This window comes from Grus americana, unplaced genomic scaffold (genome assembly GCF_028858705.1).
Source record: "Grus americana isolate bGruAme1 unplaced genomic scaffold, bGruAme1.mat scaffold_139, whole genome shotgun sequence".
NCBI classification, from domain to species: Eukaryota; Metazoa; Chordata; class Aves; order Gruiformes; family Gruidae; genus Grus; species Grus americana.
The window spans coordinates 1-25,459 of record NW_026561457.1 but is presented as its reverse complement, the minus strand read 5'-3'; the positions used below and the strand labels follow the sequence as shown (position 1 = coordinate 25,459).

Here is a 25,459-nt window from a genome sequence, read left to right as displayed (position 1 = left end):
GCCAGGTGAGCAAGCGGCTGAGGTCAAGGAGGGGGAGGTAGGAATCGGTGCGGGCAAGCCGCAGTTTTGGGCAGTGTCTGAGCACGTGCCTCTCGCTTGATTTTCGGCAGGTGCCGCAGGGAGCCTCGGAGGGGCGAAGCCGCGTGCCGACGAGCAGTCAGAGAAGGTGAGGCGCTTGTCAGTGTCTAATAGCAAAGCAGTATAAGGCAACTTGTTTGAGCTTTTCCCTCTGGTTTTGCAGGCGCTGCGTGGCCACCTTTTGGACCGGATGTCCGTTTGAGGTGAGCTGGAGGAACGGCGAGGGCGGTTGTGGGAGCGGTGACTTCTGACAAACGTAGGAGTAATTTTGTGTCTCTTGGCGTCTTAGGTGCCACAAGGGATGACGGCTGCAGGGGTCAGTCTCTGGACCGAGCAGGTGAGCGGAAAGACAGGGTGCTTCTGAGGAGAGGGGGGCGTTGTGGGCAAGGTTGGTGTTGACCGGTGCGATGCTGACTGACAGCAATGTTTTGTTTGTTTTGGTGATGTGTTTACTCTAGGTGAAGAGGGTCCAGACGACTGCCGGAAGATCCCAGTTAGCCGATGCACAATGTGCATGTTGTTTGTTGTGGATGGATTCAGATCCTCGGCCCTCTGAAAGCTAAGTTGAGGGACCGGGGCCAGGGAGGGAGCGGGCCGAGGAGGGGGCAAGTTTGGGGGTCGCAGGGGAGATGTGTTGCGGTTAGCGTAGGGGCAAGAGCTGTCTGGCAGCGGTCCCCTAGGGTGGGCAAAGGGAGCGGGTTACTTGTCAACACAATACTAGGCTGTGTTGGGCAGGGCAGTTCCAGCCTGTGTCTGTGGTATGTTTGTTGTGTGTCTTGTCCTGTGTGTCTCAGCCCTTCCTTGGGTCTCAACGCCCTCTTTGCGCTCAAAGGGCACGGCATGCTTCTCGGGCGCCATCCCTAGGCTCTCAAACGCCTGTATTCATCGGTGTAGCGCCAACGGGGCGCTTCTTTTGCTTGCCCTGCAAGCTTACGGCGTGGATTGTTCTTGCGTGTCGGAAGCTTCCGGCGGGTCCTCTTTTTGCAGCCTAGTCCTAGGCCGCATCGGGAGCTCTGCTCTCCAGCCGTCCGTTCTCAGGGACCGAGGCTTCTTCTCTGCGTCGTTACATTCTTAGGTCTTGAAGAGAGGCTTCTTGCCGCATCCCTCGCCCTGGTTTTGACCGTAGCTTCTTACAACTGGCTATCACGGTCCATTCTTTTCTGGGGTTGCCATAGAGCTTCTGCGCCCGGACGTCGTGCCCTGTAGGTCGCCTTGCATGGCAGCCTCTCCGGTCCGGGAGTCGTTCCTCTCGCTGAGAGTTTTCTCTCACTTGTGATTTGTGGTGTTTGTAGCATTCTGTGTAGCGTTGATCCCCGTGCGTGTGTGTCTTGGGCGTGGAGCTGCTCTGCCCGGGGCTGTCGAGTCCAGGGTTGGGTGGAATAGCAAGAAGAGGGTCCAGTTAGTGTGTCAGTATGGCCAGTCTGGAATTGTTTGGCTCTCGCTCGGCATCTGGCTGACTTGTTTAATTATCTTGGTGGTTTTTTTTATTTCCAGATGCAGAGAGAGAGGAAGCGCACCAAAGAGCAGCACAGGAGGGGAGCAGAGCGCCGTAAGGAGGTGGGTCGGCCAGTGGAGTCGGAGGGAAGATGTGGCTGGTGCCTACATGACTCCATTCAGATTTGTGTGTGGCTTTTATTTTGAAGGTGCAAAGGTGGATATGGACCCCGTCGGACACAGACACGGGAGGTGACTTGGGCCAGGTGAGCGGCGACTAGCGGGCTGAAGTACAGCAGTTATTTTTCTGGTGTTGCATTGCTGTTTAAGGTACAGGGATCCTTTGTTTGTGTTTTCTAGGTGGGGCGCAAGGACGGCAGCCCAAAACGACGGAGGCCAGGTGAGCAAGCGGCTGAGGTCAAGGAGGGGGAGGTAGGAATCGGTGCGGGCAAGCCGCAGTTTTGGGCAGTGTCTGAGCACGTGCCTCTCGCTTGATTTTCGGCAGGTGCCGCAGGGAGCCTCGGAGGGGCGAAGCCGCGTGCCGACGAGCGTTCCGAGAAGGTGAGGCGCTTGTCAGTGTCTAATAGCAAAGCAGTATAAGGCAACTTGTTTGAGCATTTCCCTCTGGTCTTGCAGGCGCTGCGTGGCCACCCTTGGAACCGGATGTCCGTTTGAGGTGAGCTGGAGGAACGGCGAGGGCGGTTGTGGGAGCGGTGACTCCTGACAAACGTAGGAGTAATTTTGTGTCTCTTGGCGTCTTAGGTGCCACGAGGGATGACGGCTGCAGGGGTCAGTCTCTGGACCGAGCAGGTGAGCGGAAAGACAGGGTGCTTCTGAGGAGAGGGGGGCGTTGTGGGCAAGGTTGGTGTTGACTGGTGCGATGCTGACTGACAACAATGTTTTGTTTGTTTTGGTGATGTGTTTACTCTAGGTGAAGAGGGTCCAGACGACTGCCGGAAGATCCCAGTTAGCCGATGCACAATGTGCATGTTGTTTGTTGTGGATGGATTCAGGTCCTCGGCCCTCTGAAAGCTAAGTTGAGGGACCGGGGCCAGGGAGGGAGCGGGCCGAGGAGGGGGCAAGTTTGGGGGTCGCAGGGGAGATGTGTTGCGGTTAGCGTAGGGGCAAGAGCTGTCTGGCAGCGGTCCCCTAGGGTGGGCAAAGGGAGCGGGTTACTTGTCAACACAATACTAGGCTGTGTTGGGCAGGGCAGTTCCAGCCTGTGTCTGTGGTATGTTTGTTGTGTGTCTTGTCCTGTGTGTCTCAGCCCTTCCTCGGGTCTCAACGCCCTCTTTGCGCTCAAAGGGCACGGCATGCTTCTCGGGCGCCATCCCTAGGCTCTCAAACGCCTGTATTCATCGGTGTAGCGCCAACGGGGCGCTTCTTTTGCTTGCCCTGCAAGCTTACGGCGTGGATTGTTCTTGCGTGTCGGAAGCTTCCGGCGGGTCCTCTTTTTGCAGCCTAGTCCTAGGCCGCATCGGGAGCTCTGCTCTCCAGCCGTCCGTTCTCAGGGACCGAGGCTTCTTCTCTGCGTCGTTACATTCTTAGGTCTTGAAGAGAGGCTTCTTGCCGCATCCCTCGCCCTGGTTTTGACCGTAGCTTCTTACAACAGGCTATCACGGTCCATTCTTTTCTGGGGTTGCCATAGAGCTTCTGCGCCCGGGCCTCGTGCCCTGTAGGTCGCCTTGCATGGCAGCCTCTCCGGTCCGGGAGTCGTTCCTCTCGCTGAGAGTTTTCTCTCACTTGTGATTTGTGTTGTTTGTAGCATTCTGTGTAGCGTTGATCCCCGTGCATGTGTGTCTTGGGCGTGGAGCTGCTCTGCCCGGGGCTGTCGAGTCCAGGGTTGGGTGGAATAGCAAGAAGAGGGTCCAGTTAGTGTGTCAGTATGGCCAGTCTGGAATTGTTTGGCTCTCGCTCGGCATCTGGCTGACTTGTTTAATTATCTTGGTGTTTTTTTATTTCCAGATGCAGAGAGAGAGAGGAAGCGCACCAAAGAGCAGCACAGGAGGGGAGCAGAGCGCCGTAAGGAGGTGGGTCGGCCAGTGGAGTCGGAGGGAAGATGTGGCTGGTGCCTACATGACTCCATTCAGATTTGTGTGTGGCTTTTATTTTGAAGGTGCAAAGGTGGATATGGACCCCGTCGGACACAGACACGGGAGGTGACTCGGGCCAGGTGAGCGGCGACTAGCGGGCTGAAGTACAGCAGTTATTTTTCTGGTGTTGCATTGCTGTTTAAGATACAGGGATCCTTTGTTTGTGTTTTCTAGGTGGGGCGCAAGGACGGCAGCCCAAAACGACGGAGGCCAGGTGAGCAAGCGGCTGAGGTCAAGGAGGGGGAGATGAGAATCAGTGTGGGAGGCTGTTTTGGGCAGTGTCTGAGCACGTGCCTCTCGCTTGATTTTTGGCAGGTGCCGCAGGGAGCCTCGGAGGGGCGAAGCCGCGTGCCGACGAGCAGTCAGAGAAGGTGAGGCGCTTGTCAGTGTCTAATAGCAAAGCAGTATAAGGCAACTTGTTTGAGCTTTTCCCTCTGGTTTTGCAGGCGCTGCGTGGCCACCTTTTGGACCGGATGTCCGTTTGAGGTGAGCTGGAGGAACGGCGAGGGCGGTTGTGGGAGCGGTGACTCCTGACAAACGTAGGAGTAATTTTGTGTCTCTTGGCGTCTTAGGTGCCACGAGGGATGACGGCTGCAGGGGTCAGTCTCTGGACCGAGCAGGTGAGCGGAAAGACAGGGTGCTTCTGAGGAGAGGGGGGCGTTGTGGGCAAGGTTGGTGTTGACCGGTGCGATGCTGACTGACAACAATGTTTTGTTTGTTTTGGTGATGTGTTTACTCTAGGTGAAGAGGGTCCAGGCGACTGCCGGAAGATCCCAGTTAGCCGATGCACAATGTGCATGTTGTTTGTTGTGGATGGATTCAGATCCTCGGCCGTCTGAAAGCTAAGTTGAGGGACCGTGGCCGGGGAGGGGGCAAGTTTGGGGGTTGCAGGGGAGATGTGTTGCGGTTAGCATAGGGGCAAGAGCTGTCTGGCAGCGGTCCCCTAGGGTGGGCAAAGGGAGCGGGTTACTTGTCAACACAATGCTAGGCTGTGTTGGGCAGGGCAGTTCCAGCCTGTGTTTGCGGTGTTGTGTGTCTTGTCCTGTGTGTCTCAGCCCTTCCTCGGGTCTCAACACCCTCTTTGCGCTCAAGGGGCAAAGTGTGCTTCTCGGTTGCCATCCCTAGGCTCTCGGATGCCTCCGCTCATCGGCGTAGCGCCAGTCGGGTGCTTCTTTGCTTGCCTTGCAAGCTTACGGCGTGGATCGTTCTTGCATCTCGGAAGCTTCCGGCGGGTCCTCTTTTTGCAGCCTAGTCCTAGGCCGCATCGGGAGCTCTGCTCTCCAGCCGTCCGTTCTCAGGGACCAAGGCTTCTTCTCTGCATCGTTACGTCCTTAGGTCTTGAAGAGAGGCTTCTTGCCGCATCCCTCGCCCTGGTTTTGACCGTAACTTCTTACAACTGGCTATCACGGTCCATTCTTTTCTGGGGTTGCCATAGAGCTTCTGCGCCCGGGCGTCACGCCCTGTAGGTCATCTTGTTGGGCAGCCTCTCCGGTCCGGGAGTCGTTCCTCTCGCTGAGAGTTTTCTCTCACTTGTGATTTGTGGTGTTTGTAGCATTCTGTGTAGCGTTGATCCCCGTGCGTGTGTGTCTTGGGCGTGGAGCTGCTCTGCCCGGGGCTGTCGAGTCCAGGGTTAGGCGGAATAGCAATAGAAGTGTACGGTTAGTGTGTCAGTATGGCCAGTCTGGAATTGTTTGGCTCTCGCTCGGCATCTGGCTGACTTGTTTAATTATCTTGGTGTTTTTTTTTTATTTCCAGATGCAGAGAGAGAGAGGAAGCGCACCAAAGAGCAGCACAGGAGGGGAGCAGAGCGCCGTAAGGAGGTGGGTCGGCCAGTGGAGTCGGAGGGAAGATGTGGCTGGTGCCTACATGACTCCATTCAGATTTTTTTATTTTGAAGGTGCAAAGGTGGATATGGACCCCGTCGGACACAGACACGGGAGGTGACTCGGGCCAGGTGAGCGGCGACGAGCGGGCTGAAGTACAGCAGTTATTTTTCTGGTGTTGCATTGCTGTTTAAGGTACAGGGATCCTTTGTTTGTGTTTTCTAGGTGGGGCGCAAGGACGGCAGCCCAAAACGACGGAGGCCAGGTGAGCAAGCGGCTGAGGTCAAGGAGGGGGAGGTAGGAATCGGTGCGGGCAAGCCGCAGTTTTGGGCAGTGTCTGAGCACGTGCCTCTCGCTTGATTTTCGGCAGGTGCCGCAGGGAGCCTCGGAGGGGCGAAGCCGCGTGCCGACGAGCAGTCAGAGAAGGTGAGGCGCTTGTCAGTGTCTAATAGCAAAGCAGTATAAGGCAACTTGTTTGAGCATTTCCCTCTGGTCTTGCAGGCGCTGCGTGGCCACCTTTTGGACCGGATGTCCGTTTGAGGTGAGCTGGAGGAACGGCGAGGGCGGTTGTGGGAGCGGTGACTTCTGACAAACGTAGGAGTAATTTTGTGTCTCTTGGCGTCTTAGGTGCCACGAGGGATGACGGCTGCAGGGGTCAGTCTCTGGACCGAGCAGGTGAGCGGAAAGACAGGGTGCTTCTGAGGAGAGGGGGGGCGTTGTGGGCAAGGTTGGTGTTGACCGGTGCGATGCTGACTGACAGCAATGTTTTGTTTGTTTTGGTGATGTGTTTACTCTAGGTGAAGAGGGTCCAGACGACTGCCGGAAGATCCCAGTTAGCCGATGCACAATGTGCATGTTGTTTGTTGTGGATGGATTCAGATCCTCGGCCCTCTGAAAGCTAAGTTGAGGGACCGGGGCCAGGGAGGGAGCGGGCCGAGGAGGGGGCAAGTTTGGGGGTCGCAGGGGAGATGTGTTGCGGTTAGCGTAGGGGCAAGAGCTGTCTGGCAGCGGTCCCCTAGGGTGGGCAAAGGGAGCGGGTTACTTGTCAACACAATACTAGGCTGTGTTGGGCAGGGCAGTTCCAGCCTGTGTCTGTGGTATGTTTGTTGTGTGTCTTGTCCTGTGTGTCTCAGCCCTTCCTCGGGTCTCAACGCCCTCTTTGCGCTCAAAGGGCACGGCGTGCTTCTCGGGCGCCATCCCTAGGCTCTCAAACGCCTGTATTCATCGGTGTAGCGCCAATGGGGCGCTTCTTTTGCTTGCCTCGCAAGCTTCCGGCGTGGATTGTTCTTGCGTGTCGGAAGCTTCCGGCGGGTCCTCTTTTTGCAGCCTAGTCCTAGGCCGCATCGGGAGCTCTGCTCTCCAGCCGTCCGTTCTCAGGGACCGAGGCTTCTTCTCTGCGTCGTTACATTCTTAGGTCTTGAAGAGAGGCTTCTTGCCGCATCCCTCGCCCTGGTTTTGACCGTAGCTTCTTACAACAGGCTATCACGGTCCATTCTTTTCTGGGGTTGCCATAGAGCTTCTGCGCCCGGGCCTCGTGCCCTGTAGGTCGCCTTGCATGGCAGCCTCTCCGGTCCGGGAGTCGTTCCTCTCGCTGAGAGTTTTCTCTCACTTGTGATTTGTGTTGTTTGTAGCATTCTGTGTAGCGTTGATCCCCGTGCGTGTGTGTCTTGGGCGTGGAGCTGCTCTGCCCGGGGCTGTCGAGTCCAGGGTTAGGCGGAATAGCAATAGAAGTGTACGGTTAGTGTGTCAGTATGGCCAGTCTGGAATTGTTTGGCTCTCGCTCGGCATCTGGCTGACTTGTTTAATTATCTTGGTGTTTTTTTATTTCCAGATGCAGAGAGAGAGAGGAAGCGCACCAAAGAGCAGCACAGGAGGGGAGCAGAGCGCCGTAAGGAGGTGGGTCGGCCAGTGGAGTCGGAGGGAAGATGTGGCTGGTGCCTACATGACTCCATTCAGATTTGTGTGTGGCTTTTATTTTGAAGGTGCAAAGGTGGATATGGACCCCGTCGGACACAGACACGGGAGGTGACTCGGGCCAGGTGAGCGGCGACTAGCGGGCTGAAGTACAGCAGTTATTTTTCTGGTGTTGCATTGCTGTTTAAGATACAGGGATCCTTTGTTTGTGTTTTCTAGGTGGGGCGCAAGGACGGCAGCCCAAAACGACGGAGGCCAGGTGAGCAAGCGGCTGAGGTCAAGGAGGGGGAGATGAGAATCAGTGTGGGAGGCTGTTTTGGGCAGTGTCTGAGCACGTGCCTCTCGCTTGATTTTTGGCAGGTGCCGCAGGGAGCCTCGGAGGGGCGAAGCCGCGTGCCGACGAGCAGTCAGAGAAGGTGAGGCGCTTGTCAGTGTCTAATAGCAAAGCAGTATAAGGCAACTTGTTTGAGCTTTTCCCTCTGGTTTTGCAGGCGCTGCGTGGCCACCTTTTGGACCGGATGTCCGTTTGAGGTGAGCTGGAGGAACGGCGAGGGCGGTTGTGGGAGCGGTGACTCCTGACAAACGTAGGAGTAATTTTGTGTCTCTTGGCGTCTTAGGTGCCACGAGGGATGACGGCTGCAGGGGTCAGTCTCTGGACCGAGCAGGTGAGCGGAAAGACAGGGTGCTTCTGAGGAGAGGGGGGGCGTTGTGGGCAAGGTTGGTGTTGACCGGTGCGATGCTGACTGACAACAATGTTTTGTTTGTTTTGGTGATGTGTTTACTCTAGGTGAAGAGGGTCCAGACGACTGCCGGAAGATCCCAGTTAGCCGATGCACAATGTGCATGTTGTTTGTTGTGGATGGATTCAGATCCCCGGCCCTCTGTGAGCTAAATTGAGGGACCGTGGCCGGGGAGGGGGCAAGTTTGGGGGTTGCAGGGGAGGGGTTTTATGGTTAGCATAGGGGAGAGGGCTGTCTGGGAGGAGTCCCATTTAGGCAGGCAAAGGGAGCGGGTTGCTCATCAGCTTGATGCTAGACCGGGCAGGGCAGTTCCAGCCTGTGTTTGCGGTGTTGTGTGTCTTGTCCTGTGTGTCTCAGCCCTTCCTCGGGTCTCAACACCCTCTTTGCGCTCAAGGGGCAAAGTGTGCTTCTCGGTTGCCATCCCTAGGCTCTCGGATGCCTCCGCTCATCGGCGTAGCGCCAGTCGGGTGCTTCTTTGCTTGCCTTGCAAGCTTACGGCGTGGATCGTTCTTGCATCTCGGAAGCTTCCGGCGGGTCCTCTTTTTGCAGCCTAGTCCTAGGCCGCATCGGGAGCTCTGCTCTCCAGCCGTCCGTTCTCAGGGACCAAGGCTTCTTCTCTGCATCGTTACGTCCTTAGGTCTTGAAGAGAGGCTTCTTGCCGCATCCCTCGCCCTGGTTTTGACCGTAACTTCTTACAACTGGCTATCACGGTCCATTCTTTTCTGGGGTTGCCATAGAGCTTCTGCGCCCGGGCGTCACGCCCTGTAGGTCATCTTGTTGGGCAGCCTCTCCGGTCCGGGAGTCGTTCCTCTCGCTGAGAGTTTTCTCTCACTTGTGATTTGTGGTGTTTGTAGCATTCTGTGTAGCGTTGATCCCCGTGCGTGTGTGTCTTGGGCGTGGAGCTGCTCTGCCCGGGGCTGTCGAGTCCAGGGTTAGGCGGAATAGCAATAGAAGTGTACGGTTAGTGTGTCAGTATGGCCAGTCTGGAATTGTTTGGCTCTCGCTCGGCATCTGGCTGACTTGTTTAATTATCTTGGTGTTTTTTTTTTATTTCCAGATGCAGAGAGAGAGAGGAAGCGCACCAAAGAGCAGCACAGGAGGGGAGCAGAGCGCCGTAAGGAGGTGGGTCGGCCAGTGGAGTCGGAGGGAAGATGTGGCTGGTGCCTACATGACTCCATTCAGATTTTTTTATTTTGAAGGTGCAAAGGTGGATATGGACCCCGTCGGACACAGACACGGGAGGTGACTCGGGCCAGGTGAGCGGCGACGAGCGGGCTGAAGTACAGCAGTTATTTTTCTGGTGTTGCATTGCTGTTTAAGGTACAGGGATCCTTTGTTTGTGTTTTCTAGGTGGGGCGCAAGGACGGCAGCCCAAAACGACGGAGGCCAGGTGAGCAAGCGGCTGAGGTCAAGGAGGGGGAGGTAGGAATCGGTGCGGGCAAGCCGCAGTTTTGGGCAGTGTCTGAGCACGTGCCTCTCGCTTGATTTTCGGCAGGTGCCGCAGGGAGCCTCGGAGGGGCGAAGCCGCGTGCCGACGAGCAGTCAGAGAAGGTGAGGCGCTTGTCAGTGTCTAATAGCAAAGCAGTATAAGGCAACTTGTTTGAGCATTTCCCTCTGGTCTTGCAGGCGCTGCGTGGCCACCTTTTGGACCGGATGTCCGTTTGAGGTGAGCTGGAGGAACGGCGAGGGCGGTTGTGGGAGCGGTGACTTCTGACAAACGTAGGAGTAATTTTGTGTCTCTTGGCGTCTTAGGTGCCACAAGGGATGACGGCTGCAGGGGTCAGTCTCTGGACCGAGCAGGTGAGCGGAAAGACAGGGTGCTTCTGAGGAGAGGGGGGCGTTGTGGGCAAGGTTGGTGTTGACCGGTGCGATGCTGACTGACAGCAATGTTTTGTTTGTTTTGGTGATGTGTTTACTCTAGGTGAAGAGGGTCCAGACGACTGCCGGAAGATCCCAGTTAGCCGATGCACAATGTGCATGTTGTTTGTTGTGGATGGATTCAGATCCTCGGCCCTCTGAAAGCTAAGTTGAGGGACCGGGGCCAGGGAGGGAGCGGGCCGAGGAGGGGGCAAGTTTGGGGGTCGCAGGGGAGATGTGTTGCGGTTAGCGTAGGGGCAAGAGCTGTCTGGCAGCGGTCCCCTAGGGTGGGCAAAGGGAGCGGGTTACTTGTCAACACAATACTAGGCTGTGTTGGGCAGGGCAGTTCCAGCCTGTGTCTGTGGTATGTTTGTTGTGTGTCTTGTCCTGTGTGTCTCAGCCCTTCCTCGGGTCTCAACGCCCTCTTTGCGCTCAAAGGGCACGGCGTGCTTCTCGGGCGCCATCCCTAGGCTCTCAAACGCCTGTATTCATCGGTGTAGCGCCAATGGGGCGCTTCTTTTGCTTGCCTCGCAAGCTTCCGGCGTGGATTGTTCTTGCGTGTCGGAAGCTTCCGGCGGGTCCTCTTTTTGCAGCCTAGTCCTAGGCCGCATCGGGAGCTCTGCTCTCCAGCCGTCCGTTCTCAGGGACCGGGGCTTCTTCTCTGCGTCGTTACATTCTTAGGTCTTGAAGAGAGGCTTCTTGCCGCATCCCTCGCCCTGGTTTTGACCGTAGCTTCTTACAACAGGCTATCACGGTCCATTCTTTTCTGGGGTTGCCATAGAGCTTCTGCTCCCGGGTGTCGTGCCCTGTAGGTCATCTTGTTGGGCAGCCTCTCCGGTCCGGGAGTCGTTCCTCTCGCTGAGAGTTTTCTCTCACTTGTGATTTGTGGTGTTTGTAGCATTCTGTGTAGCGTTGATCCCCGTGCGTGTGTGTCTTGGGCGTGGAGCTGCTCTGCCCGGGGCTGTCGAGTCCAGGGTTGGGTGGAATAGCAAGAAGAGGGTCCAGTTAGTGTGTCAGTATGGCCAGTCTGGAATTGTTTGGCTCTCGCTCGGCATCTGGCTGACTTGTTTAATTATCTTGGTGGTTTTTTTTATTTCCAGATGCAGAGAGAGAGGAAGCGCACCAAAGAGCAGCACAGGAGGGGAGCAGAGCGCCGTAAGGAGGTGGGTCGGCCAGTGGAGTCGGAGGGAAGATGTGGCTGGTGCCTACATGACTCCATTCAGATTTTTTTATTTTGAAGGTGCAAAGGTGGATATGGACCCCGTCGGACACAGACACGGGAGGTGACTCGGGCCAGGTGAGCGGCAACTAGCGGGCTGAAGTACAGCAGTTATTTTTCTGGTGTTGCATTGCTGTTTAAGGTACAGGGATCCTTTGTTTGTGTTTTCTAGGTGGGGCGCAAGGACGGCAGCCCAAAACGACGGAGGCCAGGTGAGCAAGCGGCTGAGGTCAAGGAGGGGGAGGTAGGAATCGGTGCGGGCAAGCCGCAGTTTTGGGCAGTGTCTGAGCACGTGCCTCTCGCTTGATTTTCGGCAGGTGCCGCAGGGAGCCTCGGAGGGGCGAAGCCGCGTGCCGACGAGCGTTCCGAGAAGGTGAGGCGCTTGTCAGTGTCTAATAGCAAAGCAGTATAAGGCAACTTGTTTGAGCATTTCCCTCTGGTCTTGCAGGCGCTGTGTGGCCACCCTTGGAACCGGATGTCCGTTTGAGGTGAGCTGGAGGAACGGCGAGGGCGGTTGTGGGAGCGGTGACTCCTGACAAACGTAGGAGTAATTTTGTGTCTCTTGGCGTCTTAGGTGCCACGAGGGATGACGGCTGCAGGGGTCAGTCTCTGGACCGAGCAGGTGAGCGGAAAGACAGGGTGCTTCTGAGGAGAGGGGGGCGTTGTGGGCAAGGTTGGTGTTGACCGGCGCGATGCTGACTGACAACAATGTTTTGTTTGTTTTGGTGATGTGTTTACTCTAGGTGAAGAGGGTCCAGACGACTGCCGGAAGATCCCAGTTAGCCGATGCACAATGTGCATGTTGTTTGTTGTGGATGGATTCAGGTCCTCGGCCCTCTGAAAGCTAAGTTGAGGGACCGGGGCCAGGGAGGGAGCGGGCCGAGGAGGGGGCAAGTTTGGGGGTCGCAGGGGAGATGTGTTGCGGTTAGCGTAGGGGCAAGAGCTGTCTGGCAGCGGTCCCCTAGGGTGGGCAAAGGGAGCGGGTTACTTGTCAACACAATACTAGGCTGTGTTGGGCAGGGCAGTTCCAGCCTGTGTCTGTGGTATGTTTGTTGTGTGTCTTGTCCTGTGTGTCTCAGCCCTTCCTCGGGTCTCAACGCCCTCTTTGCACTCAAAGGGCACGGCATGCTTCTCGGGCGCCATCCCTAGGCTCTCAAACGCCTGTATTCATCGGTGTAGCGCCAACGGGGCGCTTCTTTTGCTTGCCTAGCGAGCTTACGGCGTGGATCGTTCTCGTGTGTCGGAAGTTTCCGGCGGGTCCTTTTCTTGCCGCCTCATCCCCGGCCGCATCGGGAGCTCTGCTCTCCAGCCGTCCGTTCTCAGGGACCAAGGCTTCTTCTCTGCGTCGTTACATTCTTAGGTCTTGAAGAGAGGCTTCTTGCCGCATCCCTCGCCCTGGTTTTGACCGTAGCTTCTTACAACTGGCTATCACGGTCCATTCTTTTCTGGGGTTGCCATAGAGCTTCTGCGCCCGGGTGTCACGCCCTGTAGGTCATCTTGTTGGGCAGCCTCTCCGGTCCGGGAGTCGTTCCTCTCGCTGAGAGTTTTCTCTCACTTGTGATTTGTGGTGTTTGTAGCATTCTGTGTAGCGTTGATCCCCGTGCGTGTGTGTCTTGGGCGTGGAGCTGCTCTGCCCGGGGCTGTCGAGTCCAGGGTTAGGCGGAATAGCGATAGAAGTGTACGGTTAGTGTGTCAGTATGGCCAGTCTGGAATTGTTTGGCTCTCGCTCGGCATCTGGCTGACTTGTTTAATTATCTTGGTTTTTTTTTTTTATTTCCAGATGCAGAGAGAGAGAGGAAGCGCACCAAAGAGCAGCACAGGAGGGGAGCAGAGCGCCGTAAGGAGGTGGGTCGGCCAGTGGAGTCGGAGGGAAGATGTGGCTGGTGCCTACATGACTCCATTCAGATTTGTGTGTGGCTTTTATTTTGAAGGTGCAAAGGTGGATATGGACCCCGTCGGACACAGACACGGGAGGTGACTCGGGCCAGGTGAGCGGCGACTAGCGGGCTGAAGTACAGCAGTTATTTTTCTGGTGTTGCATTGCTGTTTAAGATACAGGGATCCTTTGTTTGTGTTTTCTAGGTGGGGCGCAAGGACGGCAGCCCAAAACGACGGAGGCCAGGTGAGCAAGCGGCTGAGGTCAAGGAGGGGGAGGTAGGAATCGGTGCGGGCAAGCCGCAGTTTTGGGCAGTGTCTGAGCACGTGCCTCTCGCTTGATTTTCGGCAGGTGCCGCAGGGAGCCTCGGAGGGGCGAAGCCGCGTGCCGACGAGCAGTCAGAGAAGGTGAGGCGCTTGTCAGTGTCTAATAGCAAAGCAGTATAAGGCAACTTGTTTGAGCATTTCCCTCTGGTTTTGCAGGCGCTGCGTGGCCACCTTTTGGACCGGATGTCCGTTTGAGGTGAGCTGGAGGAACGGCGAGGGCGGTTGTGGGAGCGGTGACTCCTGACAAACGTAGGAGTAATTTTGTGTCTCTTGGCGTCTTAGGTGCCACGAGGGATGACAGCTGCAGGGGTCAGTCTCTGGACCGAGCAGGTGAGCGGAAAGACAGGGTGCTTCTGAGAAGGGGGGTGTTGTGGGCAAGGTTGGTGTTGACTGGTGCGATGCTGACTGACAACAATGTTTTGTTTGTTTTGGTGATGTGTTTACTCTAGGTGAAGAGGGTCCAGACGACTGCCGGAAGATCCCAGTTAGCCGATGCACAATGTGCATGTTGTTTGTTGTGGATGGATTCAGATCCTCGGCCCTCTGAAAGCTAAGTTGAGGGACCGGGGCCAGGGAGGGAGCGGGCCGAGGAGGGGGCAAGTTCGGGGGTCGCAGGGGAGATGTGTTGCGGTTAGCGTAGGGGCAAGAGCTGTCTGGCAGCGGTCCCCTAGGGTGGGCAAAGGGAGCGGGTTACTTGTCAACACAATACTAGGCTGTGTTGGGCAGGGCAGTTCCAGCCTGTGTCTGTGGTATGTTTGTTGTGTGTCTTGTCCTGTGTGTCTCAGCCCTTCCTCGGGTCTCAACGCCCTCTTTGCGCTCAAAGGGCACGGCGTGCTTCTCGGGCGCCATCCCTAGGCTCTCAAACGCCTGTATTCATCGGTGTAGCGCCAACGGGGCGCTTCTTTTGCTTGCCTAGCGAGCTTCCGGCGTGGATCGTTCTCGCGTGTCGGAAGCTTCTGCGGGTCCTCTTTTTGCAGCCTAGTCCTAGGCCGCATCGGGAGCTCTGCTCTCCAGCCGTCCGTTCTCAGGGACCGGGGCTTCTTCTCTGCGTCGTTACATTCTTAGGTCTTGAAGAGAGGCTTCTTGCCGCATCCCTCGCCCTGGTTTTGACCGTAGCTTCTTACAACAGGCTATCACGGTCCATTCTTTTCTGGGGTTGCCATAGAGCTTCTGCTCCCGGGTGTCGTGCCCTGTAGGTCATCTTGTTGGGCAGCCTCTCCGGTCCGGGAGTCGTTCCTCTCGCTGAGAGTTTTCTCTCACTTGTGATTTGTGTTGTTTGTAGCATTCTGTGTAGCGTTGATCCCCGTGCGTGTGTGTCTTGGGCGTGGAGCTGCTCTGCCCGGGGCTGTCGAGTCCAGGGTTGGGTGGAATAGCAAGAAGAGGGTCCAGTTAGTGTGTCAGTATGGCCAGTCTGGAATTGTTTGGCTCTCGCTCGGCATCTGGCTGACTTGTTTAATTATCTTGGTGGTTTTTTTTATTTCCAGATGCAGAGAGAGAGGAAGCGCACCAAAGAGCAGCACAGGAGGGGAGCAGAGCGCCGTAAGGAGGTGGGTCGGCCAGTGGAGTCGGAGGGAAGATGTGGCTGGTGCCTACATGACTCCATTCAGATTTTTTTATTTTGAAGGTGCAAAGGTGGATATGGACCCCGTCGGACACAGACACGGGAGGTGACTCGGGCCAGGTGAGCGGCAACTAGCGGGCTGAAGTACAGCAGTTATTTTTCTGGTGTTGCATTGCTGTTTAAGGTACAGGGATCCTTTGTTTGTGTTTTCTAGGTGGGGCGCAAGGACGGCAGCCCAAAACGACGGAGGCCAGGTGAGCAAGCGGCTGAGGTCAAGGAGGGGGAGGTAGGAATCGGTGCGGGCAAGCCGCAGTTTTGGGCAGTGTCTGAGCACGTGCCTCTCGCTTGATTTTCGGCAGGTGCCGCAGGGAGCCTCGGAGGGGCGAAGCCGCGTGCCGACGAGCGTTCCGAGAAGGTGAGGCGCTTGTCAGTGTCTAATAGCAAAGCAGTATAAGGCAACTTGTTTGAGCATTTCCCTCTGGTCTTGCAGGCGCTGCGTGGCCACCCTTGGAACCGGATGTCCGTTTGAGGTGAGCTGGAGGAACGGCGAGGGCGGTTGTGGGAGCGGTGACTCCTGACAAACGTAGGAGTAATTTTGTGTCTCTTGGCGTCTTAGGTGCCACGAGGGATGACGGCTGCAGGGGTCAGTCTCTGGACCGAGCAGGTGAGCGGAAAGACAGGGTGCTTCTGAGGAGAGGGGGGTGTTGTGGGCAAGGTTGGTGTTGACCGGTGCGATGCTGACTGACAACAATGTTTTGTTTGTTTTGGTGATGTGTTTACTCTAGGTGAAGAGGGTCCAGACGACTGCCGGAAGATCCCAGTTAGCCGATGCACAATGTGCATGTTGTTTGTTGTGGATGGATTCAGATCCTCGGCCCTCTGAAAGCTAAGTTGAGGGACCGGGGCCAGGGAGGGAGCGGGCCGAGGAGGGGGCAAGTTTGGGGGTCGCAGGGGAGATGTGTTGCGGTTAGCGTAGGGGCAAGAGCTGTCTGGCAGCGGTCCCCTAGGGTGGGCAAAGGGAGCGGGTTACTTGTCAACACAATACTAGGCTGTGTTGGGCAGGGCAGTTCCAGCCTGTGTCTGTGGTATGTTTGTTGTGTGTCTTGTCCTGTGTGTCTCAGCCCTTCCTCGGGTCTCAACGCCCTCTTTGCGCTCAAAGGGCACGGCGTGCTTCTCGGGCGCCATCCCTAGGCTCTCAAACGCCTGTATTCATCGGTGTAGCGCCAATGGGGCGCTTCTTTTGCTTGCCTAGCGAGCTTACGGCGTGGATCGTTCTCGCGTGTCGGAAGCTTCCGGCGGGTCCTCTTTTTGCAGCCTAGTCCTAGGCCGCATCGGGAGCTCTGCTCTCCAGCCGTCCGTTCTCAGGGACCGGGGCTTCTTCTCTGCGTCGTTACATTCTTAGGTCTTGAAGAGAGGCTTCTTGCCGCATCCCTTGCCCTGGTTTTGATGGTAACTTCTTATAACAGGCCATCACATTCACTTCTTTTTTGGGGTTGCCATAGAGCTTCTGCGCCCGGGCGTCACGCCCTGTAGGTCATCTTGTTGGGCAGCCTCTCCGGTCCGGGAGTCGTTCCTCTCGCTGAGAGTTTTCTCTCACTTGTGATTTGTGGTGTTTGTAGCATTCTGTGTAGCGTTGATCCCCGTGCGTGTGTGTCTTGGGCGTGGAGCTGCTCTGCCCGGGGCTGTCGAGTCCAGGGTTGGGTGGAATAGCAAGAAGAGGGTCCAGTTAGTGTGTCAGTATGGCCAGTCTGGAATTGTTTGGCTCTCGCTCGGCATCTGGCTGACTTGTTTAATTTTTTGGGGGTTTTGTTTTTTTTATTTCCAGATGCAGAGAGAGAGGAAGCGCACCAAAGAGCAGCACAGGAGGGGAGCAGAGCGCCGTAAGGAGGTGGGTCGATCATTTGAGGTGAGCTCGAGGAATGGCGAGGGCGATTGTGGGAGCGGTGACTTCTGACAAACATAGGAGTAATTTTGTGTCTCTTGGCGTCTTAGGTGCTGCAAGTGAGGACAGCTGCACGGTCCATCTCTGGACCGAGCAGGTGAGCAGAAAGACACGGTGCTTCTGAGGAAGGGGGTGTCATGGGAGAGGTTGGTGTTGGCCGGTTGATGCAACGCTGACTGACAGTGCTGTTTTGTTTGTGTTCTGTTTTCTATTGTAGCTGATGAAGAGGCACCGGGCAATTGCAGGAACATCCCAGTTAGCCAATGCGCGGTGGTGATGTTTTTGTTGCTGATGGATTCGGATCCCCGGCCCTCGGAAAGCTAAGTTGAGGGACCATGGCCAGGGAGGGAGCGAGTTTGGGGGTCGTGGTGGAGGGGTTTTATGGCTAGCGCCGGGGCGAGGGCTGTCTGGGAGCAGTTCCCCTTGGCTGGGCAAAGGGAGCGGGTTACATGTCACCACGATGCTAGACCGGGCAGGGCAGTTGCAGCCTGTGTTATGTCTGCGTGTCTCGTCCTGTGTGTCTTAGCCCTTCCTTGGGTCTCAACGCCCTCTTGGCGCTCGAGGGGCATGGCATGCTTCTCGGGCGCCGTCCCTAGGCTCTCGAACGCCGGTACTTGTCAGCGTACCGCCAATCGGGCGCTTCTTTTCTCGCATAGCGAGATTACGGCGTGGATCATTCTTGCGTGTCGGAAGTTTCTGGAGGGTCCTCTATTTGCAGCGCTATACCAGGCTGCGTTCGGAGCTCTGCTCTCCAGCTATCCGTTTTCAGGGACTGGGTCTTCCTCCCTGCATCCTTACCTCCTTAGGTCTTGAAGACGGGCTTCTTGCTGCCCCCATCATCTCGGTTTTGACAGTAACTTCTTATAACGGGCCATTTACGGTCAATTCTCTTCTGGGGTTGCCATAGAGCTTCCTCACCTGGGTGTCGTGCCCTATAGGTCGCCTTGCTCGGCAGCCTCTCCGGTCCGGGAGTCATTCCTCTCGCTAAGAGTGTTCTCTCGTTTGTGAGTTGCGTTGTTTGTAGCGTTCTGTGTAGCGTCTGTCTCTGTGTGTGGTGTGTGTGTGTGGAGCTGCTCTGCCCAGGGCTGTCGAGTCGGGGATAGGCGGAATAGCAATAGGAGCGTACGGTTAGCGTGCCGATACGGCCAGTCCGGAATTGTTTGGCTCTCACTCGGCATCTGGGTGACTTGTTTGATAACTCGGTGTGATTTTTCCAGATGCGGACTGGCTAGATGCCCACCGACGAGCGGCAGAGGAGGAGAGCAGAGCGCCGTAAGAAGGTAGGTCCGGACAAGTTTGGGAGTTGCAGGGGATGGCTTTTAAAGTTAGCGTACGGGAGAGGGCTGTCCGGGAGCGGTCGCCTTCGGGTAGGCAAAGGGCGCGGGTTACTCGTCGGCACCGTGCTAGACCGCGCCGGGCAGGGCGCTTTCAGCCCGCGTGCGGTTTTGTCGTGTAGGTTGCGTTGTCTGTCTTATGCTGTACGCCGCAACTCCCTCAGGTCTCGATGCCTCCGCTGCTTTTTGTGATCACCAGGTACCTTATTAGATCTCATGAGTCTTGAATATCTGTGCTCATTGGTATTGAGCTCATCAAGCCAGTTTCTCTCTTGTAGTTATAGCTTAAAGCATAGCTCTGTTTGGCGTGTATTGTGTCGTAGATGTTTCTGAGCGGACGTCTATTGCGGCGCCCAGCCGGGCGCTGCCAGCAGCTCCTCCGAGCGTTACGTTTGCCCTGAGTTCTTTTCTCAGGTTTCATTCCCCACGTTTTTAAAGGCCTTAGATCTTAAAACCCGGCCTCTGATGCATCTGTCATTTCAGTTTTGACAGCCTCTTTCTCTCGCCGGCCAAGGCCGTCGTCTCTTTCCCGGGGCCGCTATAAAGCACCCGCAACGTTGCGGTGCCATAGGGCTTCCTCGCCAGTCTTACCTTCGCCACGGTAGCCGTTCTTGCTCGCGGCCTTCTCGTGTCTCAGGGTTGCGTTTGCAGAGTCTGTGCGCCGTGTCGGGGTCGGAGCCGCTCCCCCCGGGGGTGTAGCAATGTTAAAGACAGGGGTAGCATAGCTTTGTGGCGTGGCGGTAAAACATTGGCGTGACCGGATTCTTTTGGTGAAGACGCTACAGTCCATCTGTGGGCAAGTACCTGTAGACAGCTGTCACAGTTTCATTGCATTGGCGGGGGTCAGAAGCTGTACTCTGGCCTTCTGGGAGCAGCAGTTTGTGCGGTAGTGGAGTGGGTTCAATCTCACATGTGCCTTAGTTGGTATATTTGGGGTTTGGTGTATCTCTTCTCTGTTTGTTTTAGCTCTAGTTAGAAGGCTTATGCAGAAAAGATGACAGACCTTTCGGTCTCATCAAGCTACCGGTCAGCGGCCACCGCCTTACTTTGCACAGTTTGTTTGGGTTTGTCAGAGGCCGAGCGACAAGCCATGCGTCACAGGCCCCCGGAAGAGGCGAGAGGAGCGCCAGACAAAGGCGGGCCGGCGTCCGACGTCAGCGGATCGGCGTGTCGGCGACTCCGCCTAGTTCACGGTTTTCCGGTTGTATTTTCTAGGCGCGAATCGATGCGCGAACGGGATATCCGCACCGGAGCGAACTTAAGCGAGGCGAGCGATGACCGGCGCGCTGACGTAGCAGTTTTCTGAGGTGTCGTATTATAGACGTAGCTAAAATCACATCCCGTCCTTTGAGTTTTGCAGGTGGCGGTCAGGCCTCGGCACGGCAGGCCGAAGAATCCGACTCCGAGCGGCCGAGGAAAAGGGACAGGCGAGAGGAAGGCGTTTCCAAGGAGGGCTTCGTCGCAGCGGAGGTCGACGCCGGGCGGCACGTCGGCGACCGGCGACGCTCTGTCTCGTGAGGGATGAAGCGGAACCTGGGGGATGGGGGAGCATCCCGGTTAGATGACCTTTTCCCCATGAGAAGGGAATCTGGATTCTGCCCTCTGAAAGGTAATTTAAGGGGCAAAAATGGTGGTTGGGGGCAGGGCCAGCAGGGGTTTAACGCCAGGGTAGCAGAGGGCTATTTAGTCTGCCTCGAGTCTAGGGACAGATAGGGGTCCCGGGTCCATCGTGCCGGATATAAACATTCTGGCCTCTCTCAGCGTTGCAGCGTCATTTCCGTGATCTGTGCTTTTTCATGTGTATGGCGCCTTACGGCAGGTCTCTAGGTTCTGCCGCACGCGCTCGGCGAGCATCCGCGGGGTCCGCGACGCCTCGTCGCTTCGGAATACGGCCCGTCGAGCGTTTCTCGTCTCGCGATCGGAGCTTAAAGCGCACCTCGCATCGCAGATGTTTCTGCGAGGTGGCCTTTGCGGAGGTGGTCCGTGCCGGACTCACAGTCGTGCTCTAGAAACTTCTGCCTCAATTGAAGTTTGATACCATCTTTCATCCCTGTATGCTGTGGGATGCCGGACTAGTCTAGTCTTGTTGGTGCCGAATACAGGGCCATTTTGACCCAGCAGAAGGGGCCTGGGGGAGTCCAGCTTGGGCGAGAGCAGGGATTGAGCAACTTGCTTATCTTGCACTGATAAGCACCGGACCTGAACAGGGGCAGGAGATGAGCAATTTGTTCATCTTAACAAGATGCGGCGTCTGACGGGTCTACTCCTTAATCAACTAAGTGACGCCTGGGGTGAGGGGGAGCCTCCTTCGCAGCTCGACCTTACTTTGGTAAAACTAAACAGACCACCGCTCTGTACTGAACATGTTTGTTCTCCGCCACTTCCCCCCCCCCCCCCAGCCCCGACCAACTGCACAACAAGCCTTGTTAAGGGCCAGTCGGCACACAATACCTGACTTAGTCCCACCTCGCCAAAAGTATAAATCTGGCATTCAGAATCCTCTTTTTTGAGGACGAGAACTCCAACTATCTGGACAGGTTGACGGGCCTGGACCTCTCTCTCTCCTCCCCAAGCAGGGACGCCTCTTTGGTAAGACTTGCGCCTCCGATTATGTCGGATGTTACCCTGGGAAAACTATCATTAACAAAAGCGCTGAACTATTAACTTGAGCTCAAAATTGTTGCAGTAAGTGCATTTATCAACGGCAGTTCCAAACTTTTTATATCTGTCGCCTCAATAAACTACCTATTTTTCTTTTCAACTTTGCGAAACTGTTTCAGTGAAAGTCCTTAGTGGGGCTCTGACAGGCAAACGTTGACTCTGATCTGTGGCTACACACATAATCCTTTAGATGTAAACCGTTGACCAAGTCTGGGACTAAGACTGGACCTAGCCGCACCTAGGCTCCTCTCTGCGAAGGAGTTTAGAAAGCAAGGGGGTCCTTTCTGAACCTCGTGACTCAACGGGAGGGCCTCCCTCAGCCACACATCAGACTCGTACCCTTTCACACGACATATGCTTAGAGGCTTGTGTCTTAAAGCCTAGCTTCTCACACACACCCCCGTTGTTCTGGTGTTGTGTTGCCTTGCTGCAATTTGTGTTGGTTTTGACCACCATCTGAGACGTCTTGTTTTGTAGCGCTTTGCGTTGTATTGCCTTGCGCAGCCCTGTCTTTGGCTGGGTATTGCATTGCGCTACTCTGTATTCGTATTGCTTGCCAACGGAGACCGCCTCGCGTTACGTGGGCCTGCGCTCTGCCACGCCTTGCGCCGCTCTGCCTCACGTTACGTGGGCCCGTGCCCTGCCTTGCCCTGCGCCGCTCTGCCTTGCCGCTGCCTGCCAATGGAGACTGTCTTGCGTTCAGCGACCCGGTCCTCTGTGTTGCGTTGCGCGGCTCTGTCTTTGTACTGCCTGCCAATGGAGACTGTCTTGTGTTCAGCGACCCGGTCCTCTGTGTTGCGTTGCGCGGCTCTGTCTTTGTACTGCCTGCCAATGGAGACTGTCTTGTGTTCAGCGACCCGGTCCTCTGTGTTGCGTTGCGCGGCTCTGTCTTTGTACTGCCTGCCAATGGAGACTGTCTTGTGTTCAGCGACCCGGTCCTCTGTGTTGCGTTGCGCGGCTCTGTATTGCATTGCCTGGCCCTGTATTTGTATTGCCTGCCATTTGAGACTGTCCAGTGTTACATAGCGTTGTGTTAAGGCATGCTTTATATTTGGTTGTATATTGCATTGCAGTGCTTGGCGTTGCCTGGTGTTCGGTATGGCTCTTGTTGCATTTGGGTGGTTGGGCATTGCAGAGCCGGCATAGAGAGCGGCCCCAGCCCAGGATGGTAATCTGTCAGTACAGTCGGTTGGGGCGGAGGTCGTACGGGCCGTTTTGCGAGGCAGAGGGTAATTGTCGGCCAGCCGGCCCTAGAGCCCTTCCGTTGTGGTTTTCAGGTGCCACGGCACGATTTGGATTCCCGCACGACAGCCTCGAGTGAGGTTTTTGTGGAGTATCCAAGCAACAGCGAAGGAGCGGTGCAGTTAGCAAGGCATCTTCCCTGGTCCCTGCCTATGAGCGCTAACTCTACAGAGTCAGGCGGAGCGGCGATGCTGACTTAAGGGACAGGGTGAGGCCGTTCCACAGATGGGCCAAGAATCGGGGCCGTGGCCCGTTGTGGCGGGCGGGTGGCAAGAATGGATGTGCGTTTGGGTGAGGGGTGGAGCGTCAGGTTGTGGCGGTGCCTATTTTTGTGTGTGTTGGGCTGTGTGTGTGTGTTGTGTAATTTTTTTCTTCCAGGCAGAGCAAGCTAGTTTGCTTTTTGAAATTAGAATAAAAAAAACCCCAGCTGGGGGATTTTTTTTTTTCCTCCCCCGGCTGGGTTTTTTTTTTCCCCCGGTCCCGGCCGCTCCGCGAGGCGACGTTCGTCGCCAAAGTTTGGAGGGCGGTGCGGTTCGGGCCAGGGTTTTTGCCAGGCAGGGCGAGAGATGAAATTTTGATGGCGTCTCCCGGGAACGGCGTTCCCGAGGAGCGCCGGAAGGAGGGGGCGATGTCCGGTCGCGGTGGAATGGACGTGTGTTTGGGTGCGGGGTGGAGGGTGAGGTGGTGGTGGTGGTGGTGCCTAATTTTGGGGGTGGGGGTGGGGGGTGTGCTGTGTATTTTTTTTCTTCCAGGTAGAGCAAGCTCGTTTTGCTGTTTGAGATTAGAATAAAAAAAACCCCAGCTGGGGGATTTTTTTTTTCCTCCCCCGGCTGGGTTTTTTTTTCCCCCGGTCCCGGCCGCTCTGCGAGGCGACGTTCGTCGCCAAAGTTTGGACGGCGCTGCGGTTCGGGCCGGGGTTTTTGCCAGGCAGGGCGAGAGATGAAATTGTGATGGCGTCTCCCGGGAACGGCGTTCCCGAGGAGCGCCGGAAGGAGGGGGCGATGTCCGGTCGCGGTGGAATGGACGTGTGTTTGGGTGCGGGGTGGAGCGTGAGGTGGTGGTGCCTAATTTTGGGGTGGGGGTGGGGGTGTGCTGTGTATTTTTTTTTCTTCCAGGTAGAGCAAGCTCGTTTTGCTGTTGGAGATTAGAATAAAAAAAAACCCCAGCTGGGGGATTTTTTTTTTCCTCCCCCGGCTGGGTTTTTTTTTTTCCCCCGTGTCCCGGCCGCTCCGCGAGGCGACGTTCGTCGCCAATGTTTGGACGGCGCTGCGGTTCGGGCCGGGGTTTTTGCCAGGCAGGGCGAGAGATGTAATTGTGATGGCGTCTCCCGGGAACGGCGTTCCCGAGGAGCGCCGGAAGGAGGGGGCGATGTCCGGTCACGGTGGAATGGACGTGTGTTTGGGTGCGGGGTGGAGCGTGAGGTGGTGGTGCCTAATTTTGGGGTGGGGGTGGGGGGTGTGCTGTGTATTTTTTTTCTTTCAGGTAGAGCAAACTCGTTTTGCTGTTGGAGATTAGAATAAAAAAAACCCCAGCTGGGGGATTTTTTTTTTCCTCCCCCAGCTGGGGTTTTTTTTTTCCCCATGTCCCGGCCGCTCCGCGAGGCGACGTTCGTCGCCAACGTTTGGACGGCGCTGCGGTTCGGGCCGGGGTTTTTGCCAGGCAGGGTGAGAGATGAAATTGTGATGGCGTCTCCCGGGAACAGCGTTCCCGAGGAGCGGTCCTCTGGAGTTTTGTATTTGCCTGTGATTGAGGTAGTAGTGTTAACACTAGTAGCAGTGTTGGTTTTGAAAGCAAAGGGTGTTGGGTGTTAAAGTGACCAGTGTTGAGGAGGAGCAGGTGGGCATGCAAGAGGGTGTAATGGATGTTTTAGAAGGATGGGATTGTAAAGGTTTTGCCTGAGCAGTGTAGATTCTTGTGTAATAATGTAAACTAACGAAGGTGTTTGGTGTTATTCTTTAAAGGCAGGGAATCAGAGTAGCTATCCAGGTGACTGCAAGCTGCACGTGTTTGGCCAGGGGTTGGAATCAGAGGATCCAGATTCCATTGTAGTAGAAAGCTCTGGAACGAGAAAAATGTTAAGCGAAGCAGGAGAGATTGACTGTCAATGTGCCTGAGCTAGTAATTGTCATTGCTCTGAGTCCTTGCCATGGTGATAGTGCATCAATGGAAACATCTGTATTAATGCCTAATGTTGTTGATCTTTAAAGAAAGTATCAATAAAGGTGAAGTAATAAAGAATGATTTTTTTTTTGTTGTGCCGGTAGTGAAATGTTTGCGTGTCAGTCATTATTTGGGTGTTATTGTTTGTGTTTGAGTTTTGTCCTAAAGGAGGGGCAGGAAATTAATTTGTGTGTCTGTTGTCAGTGTTGTGTTTGTCTTTGTGCTTCTGTGTCCCTGGTGGCCTTTAATGTTCTGTCTTTTGTTTACACACATATTGTGAACAAAAATATTACTTAAAAAAAAAATTGTAGTGTAGTTAAAATAAAAATAATGGTTTAGAGGAAAAAAAAAATTATAAGCAGCAGTAGAACATGTCACCTCCCTGGGAGTAGTAGTTTAAACAAACAAAAAAAAAATTAATAAAATAAAAAAATCTACTCCCAGGGTGCGTGAAATTTTCTACTGCTGCACCAGACTTATTATTTTTAATTTTTTATTTAGATATAGTATACATATAATAATACAACCCTATACAGCACAAAATCGTTCAGTTTACCTATACAAACCCCCCTCAATTACAGGAAAACTACAGAAATAAGAATTTCCACTGTATACCGCCCTTCCAGGACCTAACCCAACCATAGAGGTACCGGTACCCACACTAGACAGGAACCAAAACCCGTCCCGTCCAGCAACCCCCTCCACTCTCTATGATACCGAGTCCTCCAAGCCCTCCATTTTGAAAACCTCTATGACCGGAAGCGCTACTCTGTGGTCGGAAGTCCTCCATAGGACCAGGAACTCCTCCAACGCCCCCGGAACCCCCGTCTCTATGACCGGAAGACCTCCAACGGACCCCCGAAGTCCGCCGACTCCGACGGGAAACACTGTCCCGACAACCCGGAAGTGCCCTCAAACCCTAATAAAACCATCCCCGCCACCGGAAGTCCTCCAGATACACCGGAAGTCCGCCAATTCCGGCTAGAAACAGCCCGCCCTGCGACCGGAAGCCCCCTACATAACCCGGAAGTCGGCCATTTTGAAAAAGTGACCTTACAGGGCAGACCCTAGGGTTGCCACCAGACCCCTAGGCAGGGCCCGGGGTTACGGGAGGAGCCTAGGGTACAGCCTAGCATTACAGCACCCATTACATTCCAGGGTTAGGGTTGCAGCTATAACATTTACAGCAGCTATTAGGG

General features: G+C 55.5%; 1 long non-coding RNA gene across 3 annotated transcripts; it reads left to right on the top strand.

The window, feature by feature from the left end:
* The first annotated feature begins 17,078 nt into the window (after positions 1 to 17,078).
* Positions 17,079 to 24,210, top strand: LOC129200454 (uncharacterized). Of its 3 annotated transcripts, XR_008574903.1 has the most exons (6): positions 17,079 to 17,187; positions 18,081 to 18,143; positions 19,558 to 19,806; positions 20,597 to 20,786; positions 22,136 to 22,308; positions 24,062 to 24,210. It is a non-coding gene; the product is annotated as an uncharacterized LOC129200454 (long non-coding RNA). The 3 variants fall into 3 exon arrangements; XR_008574901.1 differs by lacking the exon at positions 17,079 to 17,187 and having other exon boundaries at positions 17,206 to 18,143; XR_008574902.1 differs by lacking the exons at positions 17,079 to 17,187; positions 24,062 to 24,210 and having other exon boundaries at positions 17,206 to 18,143; positions 22,136 to 22,337.
* Positions 24,211 to 25,459: the final 1,249 nt, after the last annotated feature.